Source organism: Jatropha curcas, chromosome 7, assembly GCF_041381405.1.
Source record: "Jatropha curcas cultivar XTBG-Jc1 chromosome 7, XTBG_Jcur_1.0, whole genome shotgun sequence".
Lineage (NCBI taxonomy): Eukaryota > Viridiplantae > Streptophyta > Magnoliopsida > Malpighiales > Euphorbiaceae > Jatropha > Jatropha curcas.
In genome coordinates, this window is record NC_143157.1 from 13,629,576 (window position 1) to 13,642,546 (window position 12,971).

Below are 12,971 nucleotides of genomic sequence, written 5' to 3' on the forward strand. Positions count from 1 at the left end.
ATAAAGCAGACAAATTTTCCTCTGGAGTTGCCACATAGAATTTCAAAGAAATGACATGTGTAATGCTTAATCATTTGCTTTATAATTATGTGAATACAACATAAGATTCCAAATTAATGACATGTATAGTGCCTTAATTGTTTATCTTTATATTTATTTAAAAATAAATTCAATTATGATTGTTTATTGATTGAATTAGACCGTGTTAAATATAATTCATTAGTATAACGTTAAAGAATTAATAGCATGTTAAATAATAATTTATATAACTTTTAACAATATGAATAAATTACTTAATTTGTCTAATTTAATGATATGAACAATTATTATTTTATATTAACAAATTAAATAGTAATTATTTTTTATTAAATGAAATTATATTAAATATAATTGATTAATTATAGCGTTAGAGAATTAATAACATGATGAGTTCTACAACTTCTAATTATTTAAAATAAATCATTTTATTCATGGATTTTAATGAAATAAGGAGTTATGTTAATTCTAAAACAAATCAAATTAATGAATTCTCTAATAAATTTCATTTTATTTATTTATCTCTATAAATTTTAATATTTTCAATTTATATTTCTGAACACATGTCTATCTACTAATTTTTATTCTATTAATAAAAAATCAAGGCTACATTTTTTTTACTATTGAAATCTTTATTCAAAATTTTTAATATCATAATAAAAGAAATTTCACTTGTTATTATTAATTATATATTCTTTTAATTTTATTTTTTTTAACCATGCATAGAACAAGAATATTACTAGTATCATCAACATTAAAAGTTAAAAGTTTCTTTTTTCTTCAATAATTAATATAATTAATAATAACATTAATTGATATTACATTATTACTAAACTTGAAAGTCAAAGGTAATATTTATCTATTGTTTTGATCAAAACTCGTGTTGTAGACAGTATTTTTGAGTGATTCAATTGCATTGGAAATTAGAATCTAAAGTTTCCCAACGATATATGTCACGAGTTGCCTCCCTTTGGCCTAAAGCCAAGGAGGCATAAGAGTTCTAATGGTGCCCCATTATATATATATATAGCCAACGAAGTCGGTGGAGGAAGGGACTAGGCCAATCTCCATGATTCTAGAAAATTCTAGAGAGAATAAGACTCCAAGGAAGAGTCCAGAACTATGTGGGACGTTCTAGCCAAGCCTAGAGAGTGCTAGAGGGATATGGGGAGATCCAACGGGTTTTAGCATAATCTAGAACCAACCAGAGGGTTGGAGCATCATCTGGAGATCTCTAGAGAGTTCCAGCACTTGAAGGAACAAGGAAGACTTGTGGGAAGCCTTCCAGCACCATCCAGGTCCGCCCAAGGGCCTCTAGAGCTTTCTACCGAGATATAGGTCAAGACAAGCCTAGAAAGCTCTAGGAAGTAAGGGCATCAACCTTGTTAGGAGCCAAGGTCAGCTGGCATGCCTATTAATAGCAAACTCAACTAACTTAGGAATAGATAGAAAGGGACATTGTTGTATGTGAGCCACCACACTTCTCTAACTTGTGTATACCTTTGAACCAAGTTTTGTAACTGCTTGTATAACATTTTTACCACATTAATATAAGGTCTAGCCTTTTGTTATTTGCTTAGCATACATGTGGATCTCCACCTTATTTTAGCCTTAGCTTGGATAAATCGGGGTAGGAGGTAGGGTGACTAACGGGTCAAGTGCTAGTGCTGCACGGGGAAATTGGTTGGAGCAATAAGCAATAATCTCTAATCCCATGACAATTGGTAGCAGAGCAAGTCAATCCAAAGGAGGTTGTGTTAGGACAACCTTCTTCATTTAGCAACAAGATGTCTAAATTGAGTGACACTACACATTCTGTTGAGGGCCGAAACCCTGTGGAGGAGGAGCAGGGGACATCAAAGAAAAGGGGAAGGTCTAAGTCTCGAGACCCCAGGGTGTAGTTAGGTGATCTTGAGATTAAGCTAGCTAAGATCGAGATGCGGCTGGTCGATGGAGAAGACCAGTTTGAAGACCACGACACTAGGATTAAGGAACTCAAGAATGGGCAAGAAGAGTTCTGGGGAGAAGTCCAACAGGTCGTAGATGCAGCAATCGAGAAGCTTGCTAGTGAAGGTGAGACTCTTAGAAACTCCCTCCATAATGATGTAGATGAGCTTAAAAGTGAAAATAAGGCTTTACAAGAGGAGAATAAGCTCCTAAAGGAGAAACTTAGGAGCATGCTCACACAATTGGGGGAGATCAAGGATGAAGTGATCCTCCTCAAGAAGGTTGTTGCTCAAAAGGAAGTAATGCGACCACGTCCTCCTCAATTGTGACCCCTTTAAAGGTGGAAGTTCCACAACCTAAGGTGTATCATGGGTCAAGAAATGCTAAGGAAATAGAGAATTTCTTATGGAGCATAGAGCAATATTTCAAAGCTATTGGTATCACTAAGTATGCTAAAAAGATAGATCGTGCTCCTTTGTATCTTGCCGACATCGCCCTCGTATGATGGAGAAGGAGGTGTGGTGATATTGAGAAAGGTCTTTGCACCATTATTACTTGGGAAGAATTCAAGAAGGACTTGAAGAAGCAATTCTTCCTTCATAATAAGGATAATGAGGCTAGATCCAAGCTTAGGAGGCTCACTTAAAGGGGAAGCATTAGGGAATATGTCAAGGAGTTCTCCGAGGTTGTCTTGGAAATCCTTGACTATCCTGATAAGGAGGCCCTCTTCTCCTTTATGGATGGGTTGCAACATTGGGTCAAGACAGAGTTGTAAAGGAGAGGAGTTTAAGACCTTGCCATTGCTATCTCTGTTGTCGAATCCCTCAGCTTGACAAGCAACAGAAGCTGAAGGTAGTCAAGGGCAAAAGTAGGGGAGAAAGAAGCAATATTAAGGAGAGTACCCCCAAGCCATTCCACAAGCCAAAGACAAGGTCATTCAAAGGTAAAAAGGAAGAAAAGAGTAGCATCGATCACCCTCCTTTGAAGTGCTTCCTTTGTAATGGGCCACATAAGGCAAGGGAATGCCTTAAAAGGAGTAAGCTTTCCACCTTAATTGAAGAAAAGGAGTAAGCTTCTTGTCCGCAAGAAGGCTCAAGCATGGGGTCCTAACAATTTGGTACCGCCTTCCAAGCAAAGAAGGAAGTCCCAAAAGCTGAGAAGAAGGGTCGCATGAGCCAAGCCCTCGTAGATACTAGTGCTTCCGACAACTTCCTCACATTGGAAGAAGCTAAACAGTTGGGCGTGTAGCATGAGAAAAGTGAAGTGAAGGCTGGCTCAAAGCCGTGAACTCATAACCAAAGAAAACTTACGGTGTGGCCCATGATGTCAAAGTGGACCTTGGAGATTGGCATGACCTAACTAATTTCTCCATTGTGGACATGGATGGCTACTCTTGTGTAATTGGCATGGACTTCATCGATAAGGTAAGAGCTATGACTATCCCTTTTGCTAATACAATGTGCATCTTAGAGGAAGGCAATCAAGGCAGAGTCCCTTTAACCCGAAGGAGGCTAATTGAAGCAAGCTCACTATCTGCCTTACAACTATCCAAAGGCATCAAAAGGGACAAGCAACCTATTTAGTAGCTTTAAAGGAAGATGTTAAAGATATCCACATAAAATTATTTTAATAAATTAGTCATATATGTGGATTCATAAACAAAATTTCATTTATGAATTGTTCGATCTTCAGGCTGAGAAAAAACTTTACATTCCCAATATTTTTCATCTCAAACTCTTCTTTTGAGGAATTTATAATCTTTGAAAACTCTTTAGGAGTTTCAATAATGTTTATGAACTAACCAATGACGAATTCATATTCAAATCTCTTTATAAAATTGCAAGAACATATAACAATATTATTATAATATTTTTTCAATAAATATTCACTAATCAAGGGTTCACCTTACTCATGATAATATATAAAGTAAATATCAAAAGTATGAAAATATGTAACTTTTAATAAAAGGATATATATAATATTATCATAATATAATATAATATTTTCTTAGCTATAAATATCATAAAGGTGATTATACCATATGTATTGAGATTTCTTTAATTCATATAGAAATCTTTAATATATTTATCAGAGACTCAATTTGTTTGCTTCAAGCATTTTCAATATTTCAGGGATATCATTATCCACTAATCCATATAGAGCTCTATATAATTTAATTGAATAAATTTCTTGAGAATTTATTTTTATGCTTCAAGCAACTTAAATCCTTCAAAGATTTTTATATAGATACCTACATCAAATTAGCTACATAAATAGACAGTCATTAATTCATTAGACGCATTTCAATTTTTCATAAATTGCTAGACTAATCACATATCAAATTAAATTACATCCATCACATGAGAGTATTTATCCTTATAATCAATGTCAGTTCTTGCAAAAAAACTTGTGCAACAAGTTTACTTTATATCTTATGACCCTATTTCAATTTTGCACAAATATATATTTGTATTCTACTAGCTTGACATCTCTTGATGCACATATTAAATTTTCAAATTTACTTTTCAAGTAAATTAAATATCATATGCATCGTTCTATTATGGCCAATCAATTCTATGTCTATGTTTCCCAATAAACAATACACAAGATGCTAATTTTTTCATAATATCAAGCGCTATATTATATACAAAGATATCGTCGATACTTATTTTTATATCAGTTCAACCTTTATCTAGCCATGACATAATTTATTGAGATCTCATCATTTTCAATGATTTCAGGTACCTGAGTTTCTTTTGGAAACTTATTATTCATATTAGGAATTTCTTCTACAATTTGCTCTTTTAGAGCTTAAGCATCTTGAATATTTACTCCTTTCCTTTTTTAGAATTTTTATCCTTGAAATTGATTAGTCTGCCACGCTTCAGGCGTGTCTTAGAATCATTAGCACAGGTAGTTTATCCTTCAGGGACTTTAATTCTAATAGGAGTATTTTGCAGCTAGAATGTGAGATTTAGTTATCTCCTTTTGGATCAGAAATATATCTAGCAACTAATTTGCAATATTTTAAAATGAATTATCTTTTAAACTTTTAAAAATCACACTGCCTTATATGAGGATCAAGATAGAATAATGATAATTCTTTTCCAATCAATTTATTCTTCTAGCCACTTATTTTCTCCCCCTAATATTGGTATCCATAACAATTCGCAAATTTGGCCATAAATAACTCTTATTTGAAAGTTCTAAATAGATAGATTTAAATCCATACCCGACATATTTTTCAACCTCTTTTGAGGACCCATCTTAGTGTCTTTGTTAGATACAAATTCAAATGGCACAACAGAATTCCACAATTAGTGGATCTGATATCAATGCTGATATCAATGTAGTTAGTTGTTGTATAATGCAAATCTTTTCTCTAATACTCTTGTATAAATGTCATATACTATTAATGAAAATCAATTGAGTTTTCTTCCAAATCATTCTTCTTCTTATCTTAACATGGTATTAGAGCCTTTCTAAGGTTAAACAACCAATATGTCAGAAATTCCTTTAACTACACAAGCTGTCCTGGCTAGTCCCTTGCTGCCGACCACTCCACCTGTTCCTTCCCCCTCTCCTCTTTTATCTCATCTACACACTCTTCCTTTTTCATAAAGCTTACTATAAAAAACTATCTTGCTTGGAAAACGCAATTTGTACCTCTTCTTAAATATCAAAATTTACAATCAATTCTTCATGAATCACCTCTATCTCCTACTATACTTGATGATCAAAGCATTCCAAAGCCGAATCCACAATATCAAGAATGGTTCAAAAAGGACCAAATGTTACTTTCATTGCTCTTCTCTTCCCTCACCGAAGAAACTTTCCCATACATTACTAGGCTCACCTCCTCCAAACAAGTGTGTTATGCCCTAGCCTTCACTTTTGGCTCTATGTTGCAGAATAGACAACTACAATTACACATAGAACTCTAAGAATTGAAAAGGAATCACATGCCAATAGCTGAATATTTACAAAATGTAAAAGCAAAAGTTGATGAACTTGGTGCAGCTGGAAAACTGCTCACAACGGCTGAATTTAATGTTGTCATATATCGAAATATTGGTAGTGAATATCATTCCATCATCACTGCATTAAATCTTCAGCCTCAACCTGTCTCTTTTTTTGAGTTATATGGTCATCTCACCGCTCATGAGCAATTACTTCTTAGTATAAGCCACCCCCAGGCTAACATGGCACTCAGGCCACCCTCCACATCTCCAAACAATTACAGGCCGAATACTAACACACCCTATACCACACGACCTCCCTCCTCATCTTCTTTCCATCCACGTGTTCGTGGCCATGGCAATGGCCAAAGATCTAAAGGCCCTTGTCAAATTTGTGGCAAGTTGAATCACACCGCTGCTGTCTGTCGAAGCCATTATACACCACATAATCAGTTTCAGCCATTTTATTCTATCATCACAAGCTAATTATGTGCATGCCAATCCTCAACCATGGTATCCCGACACTGCTGCTAATTACCGTATTACTCCTGACATTCAATCTCTTCAGTCTGTTCAAGGCTACAACGGTAATGACAACCTTCATGTTGGTAATGTACAAGGTTGGTCGATAACTCATACCGGTACTACTTTCTTATGTGTTCCTGCCATTGTTAAAAATTTTCTTTCTGTTCAAAAATTCACCAAAGATAATTCCTGTTTCTTTGAATTTTGGTCTACTCACTTTGTTGTTAAGGACCAGGTCACCAAGAGGACACTAATGCAAGGCCCAAGTAAAGATGGTGTTACAGGCTTGGCACGCTCAAGCAAGCACTAATGGCTTATGTTGCGACACTGGATGACTGGCATGCCCGGCTTGGCCATCCGAACATTTCCAAGTTACAAACTTTGGTTCACAATAAAAATATTTCAACCTCATCTAGTAAATTAAATCCTTATTCAAGTTGTCTGTTAGGAAAAATTTCTAGGCTTCCTTTAGTTGCAGTTGAGCATAAAAGTCATTTTCCGTTTGATATTGTTCACTCTGATGTTTGGGGCCCAGCACCCGTTTTATCTTGTAATGGTCATTGTTATATGGTACTGTTTATTGATGATTTTACAAGGTATACATGGATTTATTTTTTAAAACAAAAGAGTGCGTTTTCAATGTTTTCTTACAATTTGAAAAAATAGTTCAATGATAATTTAATTTAAAAATAAGGGCATTTCATTTTGACACGGATGGTGAATACCGAAATTACATAAACATTTTCACGATAGTGGTATTCATCATCGAATTGCATGTCCCTATACACATGAAAAAAACGGCACAGCTGAAAGGAAAATTAGACATTTAATCGACATTACTTTAACATTGCTTGCACATGCTTCTCTTCCCTTAAAGTTTTGGAACTTTGCTTTAGAACAAAGTGCTATGTTAATTAATATTTTTCCAAGCCATTTTGCGTCAAAGAAAAGTCCTTTTGAACTTCTTTTTAATTGCAAGCCGAATTATTTAGATCAGAAACCATTTGGTTGTGCTGTTTACCCGTGGCTCCGACCATACCATTCCTATAAGCTTTCAAACTGTACATTTCAGTGCATTAATCTTGGTTTAAGTCCTAATCATGCAGCTTATACGTGTTTTCATAAAGATACAGGTCGAATTTATTTTGCAAGACATGTTCGTTTTCATGAAAAAATATTTCCATATTTTGCAAGTGTGGCCAGTCAATCCAGTGTCACTCATCCCTCCACACCGTGGCTACATCTTCACCATCTGTCTACATCTTCTTCAATTTTGGATCCTCAAATTATGTCCACTCCAGGTTTGACTCCTTCGTCACTTGGTCAATCTTCATCTCTGCCATAACCAATTTCCTCTTACCTCGGCACCTCATCTCCAACACCCTTAAACCAAACCCAAATATTCCATTCAGCTCACCCTCTCTTCCCCCTCAAGCCACACAACATCTACCCACACAATCCTTATCTACAACTAATTCCAATTTAATTTTAACTCCACCTCAAAATTAAAACCTCTCCTCCTCCACTAACATTATTTCATCTCAACCACATCCCTCCCAAATTATTCCCTTACCCTCTCTACAACAATCTGACTCACCCGAAACCCCACTACCAACCCGTATTCATAGCAAGCCCCAACCACCACCACCCAAACAAACCCATTCTATGGTCCTCCGTCCTAATTCGAAACCAAAGAAGTATGCCCATGCCGTGTCTATCACACCAAATTACCTCTCCCTCGAACCTAGAACATTTAAACAGTCCATGACTATTTTAGAATGGAGAAAAGCAATGCAGGAGGAGTTAAATGCACTCCTTCAAAACAAGACATGGAGATTGGTTCCTCAGCCTCTAGACAAAAACATCATTGGCAATAAATGGGTGTATTGGATCAAACACAATTCTGATGGGAGTGTCCAATGCTACAAAGCACGTTTGGTTGCGAAAAGGTATGCTCAACAACCGGGTATTGACTATACAGAAACATTCTCCCCAGTCATCAAATTCACTACTGTCTGTAGTGTCCTCTCTCTAGCGGCCATTCACCACTAGCCTGTTCAACAAATTGATGTATCTAATGCTTTTCTGCACGGTGAATTAAACGAAGAGGTTTACATGGAACAACCTATGGGATACCATCATGACTAGTTTCCTCATTATGTCTGCAAACTGCAGCGATCACTGTATGGCCTCAAACAGGCACCTCGTGCTTGGTTTAACAAGCTCACTGATTATCTTCTTCACATGGGCTTCACAGCATCTAAAGACGACACCTCTTTGTTCTTCATCAATCAGGGCAGTCTAATTTTCTATTCTTAGTCTATATTGATAATATACTCTTAACTTGTTCTGATCACGGAAAGCTAGCATCTTTTATTGGTCAGATTCCATAGACCTTTCCAGTCAAAGATTTAGGTCTTATACACTATTTTCTTGGTATTCAGGTCACACGACATGCTCATGATATGGTTCTCACACAACAAAAATATCTCCAAGATCTTCTGATAGAAATTGGTATGGCCAATTCCAAACCATGTAGTACACCTATGTCCCCTGGTGTTCAACTTTCAAAACACTCAGGAACCTTGATGCCGAACCCTGAAACCTACTGGCAGGTCTTAGGAGCTCTCTAATATCTCGCATTGACACGACCCCATGTAGCCTTCCCGTTCAATAAATTAGCCCAATTCATGCATTGCCTGACTGATGTTCATTGGCAAGCTGTTAAACGCCTCCTGCGCTATCTTCGTGGCACTCTTACCCATGGTCTTCATTTTACACTCAATCCTAGTATCCAATTACAAGCCTTCTCTGACAGTGATTGGGCAGGTTGCCCCGATGATAGATGCTCAACTAGTGGATGCCTTGTTTACATGGGTGACAACCTTACTTCTTGGTCTTCAAAGAAGCAACAGACGGTGGCCCGGTCCTCCACAGAATCAGAATACAAGTCCATTGGGAATGCAACAGCCGAATTGTTGTGGCTAGGGTCTTTGTTTCATGAAATTGGGTTCTCTGCTTGCTTTCCGGCATAGTTGTGGTGTGACAACATTGGGGCATTTTAGATTACTGCCAATCCTATTTTTCATGGTCGAACGAAGCACATTGAACTAGATTTCCATTTTATTCGCGAACAAGTTCACCTAGGCAATCTACAAATCAAGTTCATTAATAGTTCAGATTAGTTGGCAGATGGTCTTACAAAACCTCTTGGATCTCGGCTTTTCAACTTTTTTGGGACAAACTTCGTCTACACGCTGCTCCGACATCCGTTTGCGAGGGCATGTTAGATACAAATTCAAATGGCATAATAGAATTCCACAATTAGTGGATCTGATATCAATGCAGTTAGTTGTTGTATAATGCAAATATCTTCTCTAATACTCTTGTATAATTGCCATATACTATTAATGAAAATCGATTGAGGTTTTCTTTCAAATCATTCTTCTTCCTATCTTAACAGTCTTGTGGTGGAGCAATTATGTAACACCCACCGACCAATCCTGGAGAAACAGACGGCGAATGCCATAATTGGTGCTAGAGCACCGTCTTATGTCACTTATTAAAGCTAGATCACAAATTAGAAGTGGTTAAATTTTCATAAGGAGGCAAGTAATTAACATTTTATTATTATTATTATTATTATTATTATTATTTTTACAAAATAATGTTTCAGGACATTCCTACGAAAATTTCGCAAGAGTTTCTCTTAAAAATTAACTTGCCACACAAAGAAAATATACACACTTCCAATTTTCTCCAAACCCCCAAAACTCCACTTCAACACAACATGCCACAAGCACTTCTAAATATCTATCAGCATACGCATAATATTTCAAACACATTCTTTTCAAGGAATCTATAATCATCATACACCAAAAATATAATAAGATGTTATTCCCTTAAAAAATCATAACTCTTAATACATTATAAACTTATTATATCCAACCTTCACAACACAATATTTATATACATGCCAAAAATCACCATTTACAAAACATCCTACCCAAAATGTGATATCTACTCTGATGCTACTCCTCTGGTCTTGAAGAACACCCTCCGCTCCTAACCTGCGCGTGATAAAAATCAACGCGCTAAGTGGAAGACTCAGTGGTGCTAAATAACCAACAATTTAATTAATAAGAAATAGCCAAGGCAAAACTTAAATTACTCAATTATATAAATACCGAAATCGCATTCATTTAATTCAAATACTTTGAAAGCAATGAGAAGATTATAAATACAAATATGTCTTCATTCTTTTATAGCAACAATAAATTTCATTTTTTTTTTGTTAAGGCTCGTACTCATGCAGAATGAACATAAGCAGATTTGATCGTGGCCTATATTAGCGCCACCCCCATCACATACTCGTGGCCTATGAAAGCACCACCGTGGCCTATGAAAGCACCACCCTCATCACACAATCGTGGCCTATGAAAGCACCACCCCATCACACAAATAAGCGCGTCCGCCTATTTATAAGGGCTGATAACCTTAGCATATGATCATAGCTTCACAATAACAAAATCCATCTCATCATACCACGTCTCAATCATGCATAGTAGAGCCCAAATCAAAATCATTCTTTCACAAAAGCAATAATTCTTAATCAAAACCTCTTCATTTCTTAATACTCATCAGTTCAAAATTATAGATATATATAAACTTAATATAGTATAAAAGTACATAAATCAAGAACTTTTCAGCATTTTCATAAACTTGCCCTTTGCTGGGTTTTTAACACATAATTTGAGTTATGGGTCTCTAAATTGAATGAAATCAGATACATTAGAAAGCTAAGACAAAATTGTACAAATGTTCAGAAGGGACCAGAGCCCAGATCAAATGGTAAAATAGCAAACAAAAGCTAGGAACACAGGCCAACAGATCAGACCTGATTCAACAGAACCAAGTCCAATGTTTCTTGAATTCCTACTTAACCAAACACTCAAATGAAACCAATCCAGAACGAGAGAAGTCTCAAGACACAGGGCAACAACTTTTATGAAGAACTCAAAACCTAATCTTGTCATTATAGTGGTCAAAATGGGCACTCAATTTAGTGATGCATGTGGCCCATCACAACAGAGTCAGTTTGGGTGTTTCAGCCATAAGTTGAGCTATGTATCTCCAAATTGGATAAAAGAGGATGTATCTCCAAATTGGATACAAGAGGATGGGTTGAAAAGATAAGAAGTAAAGATACAAATTTTATGAAGAACATAAGACATTATTTTGCCATTTGAGTGGTCAAAATGGACAATCATTTCGGACATACAGGTAAGACACCATAACAGAACCAGTTTTGGTATTTAAATCATAAGTTGAGCTACAAGTATTAGAATTAGACATAAAAATATGTTTTGGAAAGCTGAGAAATAGAGCTACAACTTTCATGAAGAATTCAGAAACAGATGGGAAGTATAAAGGGGTCGAAAATGAGTTCCAATCCCACAGCAGAACATATCTCACATTAAAATTCATCAATTTAACCAAAACATACAAAGTTCCCAAAATATATTCAAAACCCTAATAATGTAAAAACAACTTAAACAAGTGAAAGTATTATTGCACTAACCTTATTAACAAGCTTGAATAAGCTTGGAAAGCCTTACTCCTTGGCTTTCTCTTTACCCTTTGAATATGGTTCTCCAACCTCTTCAAAGTATGAGAAATCAACATTAAAAGCAAAACTTGACAAAAGAAATAGTTGGAGCATGATTTAATGCATCAATAACATGTATAAACCATGAATTCTACTTAACAATTCTCAAAACTCAAAAACCACAATTTACTTGCTTCAATAGTAACTTCACTTCTCTTTGCTTTTAATCACCAATCTCAACTTCTACTATTTAATTCTTAAGAATTAAGTCCTATTCTATGGTTTAATTAGGTAGTTTGGTGGTAAATTTGGAGGTAAGAAAATGAAGAAAATGAAAGAACAAGGAAGAAGATGGAAATGGCGTGGAGAAAGAGAAGAGAAGAAAGAAAAAGTGTTGTGGTGTTACTTTAAGTGCCAAAGTCAAATTTGACTTCCTAAAATCATGCCAAATGTGTGACTAAGATCAAGTCCTAAGTAATCTCATCCAATGGCTCTAAATAGTCCTCAAATAATGCTCTTCTACTTATTATTTAACTCCACCAATTAATTAAATTAACTCCACTAAAATAATTCCTCATTTAGGTGGTAAATTTGGAGGTAAGAAAATGAAGAAAATGAAAGAACAAGGAAGAAGATGGAAATGGCGTGGAGAAGGAGAAGAGAAGAAAGAAAAAATGTTGTGGTGTTACTTTAAGTGCCAAAGTCAAATTTGACTTCCTTAAATCATGCCAAATGTGTGACTAAGATCAAGTCCTAAGTAATCTCATCCAATGGCTCTAAATAGTCCTCAAATAATTCTCTTCTACTTATTATTTAACTCCACCAATTAATTAAATTAACTCCACTAAAATAATTCCTCATTTAGTTCTTAATATACCGCACTAGAAATATTATGC

The 12,971-nt window shown here is 35.6% G+C and overlaps 1 pseudogene; it reads left to right on the forward strand.

Moving 5' to 3' along the window:
• The first annotated feature begins 1,973 nt into the window (after window positions 1–1,973).
• LOC149494706 (uncharacterized) lies at window positions 1,974–2,833 on the forward strand (annotated as a pseudogene).
• Window positions 2,834–12,971: the final 10,138 nt, after the last annotated feature.